This window comes from Xenopus laevis, chromosome 4L (genome assembly GCF_017654675.1).
Source record: "Xenopus laevis strain J_2021 chromosome 4L, Xenopus_laevis_v10.1, whole genome shotgun sequence".
NCBI classification, from domain to species: domain Eukaryota; kingdom Metazoa; phylum Chordata; class Amphibia; order Anura; family Pipidae; genus Xenopus; species Xenopus laevis.
Window position 1 is genome coordinate 3,874,242 of NC_054377.1, and position 5,695 is coordinate 3,879,936.

Genomic DNA, 5,695 nt, shown 5'->3' on the forward strand with positions numbered 1-5,695 from the left:
TTGGTCATTTGGCAGCCCCTATGTGGCTTGTCAACCTACATTGAGACTCTGTTTGGCAGTACACCTGGTTTTTATGAAACCAAAACTTGCCTCCAAGCCTGGAATTAAAATATAAGCATCTGCTGTGAGGCCACTGGGAGCAACATCCAAGGGGTTGGAGAGCAACATGTTGCTCACGAGCTACTGGTTGGGAACCACTGCACTACACAATGCCATGTGATAACTAAGAGTGCAGATCTTACAGTCTGAGCAGATCTTATTGGTTGGCTTGGTGGGATTTCATGCACCTCTTACCACCCTGACCCACCCTCACACTTACACCCACTCACCTACACCCACCACCCATCGTCTGATCCTTGCAGGTTATACGGACAACAACCCCTCAGTGTTTTGATGTGGAGAACAGAGGAGCAGAGGCTCGGGGTTCTGCTCCGCGGTGGCTGGGATATTGCTTGGAGGCTCTGAAGAGCTGCAGGGCCAGATAGATTTATTATGATTTTACTACTCATTAAACATGGCCGGTGCGTCTCAGTCAAGAGCATCACTGAAATGCCACCCCAAGGCTCTGTATAATCACTGCCAACGAGTCCTGCTGTCCTGCTATCTCTCCCTTATCTCCCCTCATACTCTGCATCATGTAACTGTGCAGCCATACGCTAGAGAGGCTGAAAGCACCTTACATAATCTTCTCTATAATGAGAGCTGCAATTAGCTAAGGGGCCCCAATACATGGTAACTGGATAAGGCCAGAGGAAATGATATTCCATTGTAAGCAACAGTCCTGTCCTTTCTTATAGGGAGGGGAGGATGTCAGTATGGACAGAGGTTGGACAATGGAGAGATTCTAGCTATCTGTATAACAGAGCATTCTGTCCCAGTGGCTGCACAGATCCTATCTGATCCCCATTGTAAGCAGCAGTCCTGTCCTGCTTTATGGCAGCTGAGATTCTAGCTATCTGTATAACAGAGCATTCTGTCCCAGTGGCTGCACAGATCCTATCTGATCCCCATTGTAAGCAGCAGTCCTGTCCTGCTTTATGGCAGCTGAGATTCTAGCTATCTGTATAACAGAACATTCTGTCCCAGTGGCTGCACAGATCCTATCTGATCCCCATTGTAAGCAGCAGTCCTGTCCTGCTTTATGGCAGCTGAGATTCTAGCTATCTGTATAACAGAACATTCTGTCCCAGTGGCTGCACAGATCCTATCTGATCCCCATTGTAAGCAGCAGTCCTGTCCTGCTTTATGGCAGCTGAGATTCTAGCTATCTGTATAACAGAGCATTCTGTCTCAGTGGCTGCACAGATCCTATCTGATCCCCATTGTAAGCAACAGTCCTGTCCTGCTTTATGGCAGCTGAGATTCTAGCTATCTGTATAACAGAACATTCTGTCCCAGTGGCTGCACAGATCCTATCTGATCCCCATTGTAAGCAACAGTCCTGTCCTGCTTTATGGCAGCTGAGATTCTAGCTATCTGTATAACAGAACATTGTGTCGCAGTGGCTGCACAGATCCTATCTGATCCCCATTGTAAGCAGCAGTCCTGTCCTGCTTTATGGCAGCTGAGATTCTAGCTATCTGTATAACAGAACATTCTGTCCCAGTGGCTGCACAGATCCTATCTGATCCCCATTGTAAGCAACAGTCCTGTCCTGCTTTATGGCAGCTGAGATTCTAGCTATCTGTATAACAGAACATTGTGTCGCAGTGGCTGCACAGATCCTATCTGATCCCCATTGTAAGCAGCAGTCCTGTCCTGCTTTATGGCAGCTGAGATTCTAGCTATACTATACTAGTTCTATATTATACTAGAACTATTTGTCACAGATCCTATCTTGAGAGCATTGTTTTCACTGCAGAGGTGTGAGGCATTATCATGATTAATGTGATGGAGAGAAGGAAGCTTAGTAAGGCTGAGGAAACAGCACCTCAATAGTTCAGTGGCAGGCAACTGCCAAATACTAAAAATGAATGCATTAAAAAATAAAAATCCTCTTTTTAAAATGGAAAGTTTAGAAGGACAGTGTCCCTTTAAGTAATGGAAAATGAAAATGCAGATCAATCCGCACCATGGAAACCTACTCAAATATAATTCTCTTTTCTATTTGCTTTCGAACAGTTTTGGAGGCTGTCGACAGAAACATATATTTAGTGCATCGTCAGACTAATTCAAGCTGTAATTGCTTTGTGCACTTGGAAGCGCCATTGTACCCGATCATCACCAGACACAGGCGGGAATGGCTCGGGCACCCTGCCAGCCGATGTGCAACCGCAGCTCTCGCATGAGATTCCAGAAACCGACGGCAGAATTCTATGGGAATTATTTGATTAGCAACGAGGCAGCAAAACTGTGATCTGTTCTTTGGCTGCGCTTTGATGATAGAATGTCGGAATGATTAGATTCTTTCTCACTTTCTCACTGGGGCGATTACGTACAGGAGCCGGAGATGTACACAGTTTAGAGCCAATTTGAGACTGAATAAAACACAAGTCTAGCAAATATCTTAGGAGAACATGGCAACAATAGGGCAAAATAGTGCAGCATTGGACTGGGGATATTACCCAGAATCCCTGGCTGTGAGGGAAGAGCTGGTGCCGTGTGATTATGAGGTAAAATGGGATATTACCCAGAATCCCTGGCTGTGAGGGAAGTGCTGGGTGTTGTGTGATTATGAGGTAAAATGGGATATTACCCAGAATCCCTGGCTGTGAGGGAAGAGCTGGTGCCGTGTGATTATGAGGTAAAATGGGATATTACCCAGAATCCCTGGCTGTGAGGGAAGAGCTGGGTGCCGTGTGATTATGAGGTAAAATGGGATATTACCCAGAATCCCTGGCTGTGAGGGAAGAGCTGGGTGCCGTGTGATTATGGGGTAAAATGGGATATTACCCAGAATCCCTGGCTGTGAGGGAAGTGCTGGTGCCGTGTGATTATGAGGTAAAATGGGATATTACCCAGAATCCCTGGCTGTGAGGGAAGTGCTGGGTGCCGTGTGATTATGAGGTAAAATGGGATATTACCCAGAATCCCTGGCTGTGAGGGAAGAGCTGGGTGCCGTGTGATTATGGGGTAAAATGGGATATTACCCAGAATCCCTGGCTGTGAGGGAAGAGCTGGTGTCGTGTGATTATGAGGTAAAATGGGATATTACCCAGAATCCCTGGCTGTGAGGGAAGAGCTGGTGTCGTGTGATTATGAGGTAAAATGGGATATTACCCAGAATCCCTGGCTGTGAGGGAAGAGCTGGTGCTGTGTGATTATGAGGTAAAATGGGATATTACCCAGAATCCCTGGCTGTGAGGGAAGAGCTGGGTCCCGTGTGATTATGAGGTAAAATGGGATATTACCCAGAATCCCTGGCTGTGAGGGAAGAGCTGGGTGCTGTGTGATTATGGGGTAAAATGGGATATTACCCAGAATCCCTGGCTGTGAGGGAAGAGCTGGGTCCCGTGTGATTATGAGGTAAAATGGGATATTACCCAGAATCCCTGGCTGTGAGGGAAGAGCTGGGTGCTGTGTGATTATGGGGTAAAATGGGATATTACCCAGAATCCCTGGCTGTGAGGGAAGAGCTGGTGCTGTGTGATTATGGGGTAAAATGGGATATTACCCAGAATCCCTGGCTGTGAGGGAAGAGCTGGGTGCTGTGTGATTATGGGGTAAAATGGGATATTACCCAGAATCCCTGGCTGTGAGGGAAGAGCTGGTGCCGTGTGATTATGAGGTAAAATGGGATATTACCCAGAATCCCTGGCTGTGAGGGAAGAGCTGGTGCTGTGTGATTATGGGGTAAAATGGGATATTACCCAGAATCCCTGGCTGTGAGGGAAGAGCTGGGTGCTGTGTGATTATGAGGTAAAATGGAATATTACCCAGAATCCCTGGCTGTGAGGGAAGAGCTGGGTGCTGTGTGATTATGGGGTAAAATGGGATATTACCCAGAATCCCTGGCTGTGAGGGAAGAGCTGGGTGCTGTGTGATTATGGGGTATAACATGAGCTAATTACAGAATAAACACTTTCCTGGGTTATAAATTATAGGGTGACAATTTAAAATAAATGCCAGTGTATGACAGAAGTGATGGCATGAGGGGCGAGTGCAGAAAATTGTGCAGGGTTAAAAGAACCATTTGTTTATCACTGTAATAATTCCCTGGGATGGGTTTCCGTTTATTAGGCCATTACATGAGGCTGAACGGCTGCAGAATGTCGCTGGTAACAGATAAATCTGGAGAAAGACGACCTCTGTATCCAATGTAGTTAGCAAAAATCATTCAATTGGGGAATAAAAGGATTTAATGTATATGTTTCCTTGTTATTGGGGGTGCTAGGGAGGCAAACAGCTTATTATTCAGTATTACAGAAATATAATGGAACATTTATAAATAACAGCCTTTCTATGTAAATCCTGCCGTTAAAGTTTTACTGGTTGATTGCGTTCATAAATTCGTATGCGGAAAGTGTTTATTCATCCTGGGAGCATCACCGAGGCACAGAGTTTGATTTGTACGTTCACTGCATTGCAACTCTCTGCAGCAGAGTCCTGACTGGCACCGGCTTATTAGCCCAAAAATGTAATCATAAACAAAAAATGATCCTTTCTGAAAAATAGATGTTTGGTGAAGCAGACTCAGGCCCCAGGAGTTCAGCTGAGGTAGGCTGTTCCTACTGAATTGTGCTTAGTACAGGGAATACCTATGTGCCATAGTTTTATGGGATCTCTCTGTACAGACTATGAGCAAATTTAGGGACTGTTCCTGCTGAATTGTGCTTAGTACAGAGGAATACCTATGCTGCCATAGTTTTATGGGATCTCTCTGTACAGACTATGAGCAAACTTAGGGGACTGTTCCTGCTGAATTGTGCTTAGTACAGGGAATACCTATGCTGCCATAGTTTTATTGTATCTCTCTGTACAGACTATGAGCAAATTTAGGGACTGTTCCTGCTGAATTGTGCTTAGTACAGAGGAATACCTATGCTGCCATAGTTTTATGGGATCTCTCTGTACAGATTATGAGCAAATTTAGGGACTGTTCCTGCTGAATTGTGCTTAGTACAGGGAATACCTATGCTGCCATAGTTTTATTGTATCTCTATGTACAGACTATGAGCAAACTTAGGGGACTGTTCCTGCTGAATTGTGCTTAGTACAGGGAATACCTATACTGCTATAGTTTTATGGGATCTCTCTGTACAGACTATGAGCAAACTTAGGGGACTGTTCCTGCTGAATTGTGCTTAGTACAGGGAATACCTATGTGCCATAGTTTTATGGGATCTCTCTGTACAGACTATGAGCAAACTTAGGGGACTGTTCCTGCTGAATTGTGCTTAGTACAGGGAATACCTATGCTGCCATAGTTTTATGGGATCTCTCTGTACAGACTATGAGCAAATTTAGGGACTGTTCCTGCTGAATTGTGCTTAGTACAGGGAATACCTATGCTGCCATAGTTTTATGGGATCTCTCTGTACAGACTATGAACAAATTTAGGGGCTGTTCCTGCTGCATTGTGTACAAGTGGGCCATTTCTAAAACAGAAGGAATACAATGTGGCTGATGGGTATAAGAGAGGTAAAACCATAGAAGGGAGATAAATGACTGTGTTTATATTTTCAGACATTCATTAATTTAAAGGCAGAGAACCATGCAGAACTGTCAGGCATGTATGAATTAACATACAGATGCA

At 45.0% G+C, this 5,695-nt stretch overlaps 1 long non-coding RNA gene across 1 annotated transcript; it reads left to right on the top strand.

Annotated features, from left to right (window-relative positions):
- Positions 1-2,306: 2,306 nt before the first annotated feature.
- On the top strand, positions 2,307-2,875 carry LOC121402831. Its single transcript, XR_005966799.1, has 2 exons — positions 2,307-2,612; positions 2,679-2,875. It is a non-coding gene; the product is annotated as an uncharacterized LOC121402831 (long non-coding RNA).
- The last annotated feature ends 2,820 nt before the right edge of the window (positions 2,876-5,695 follow it).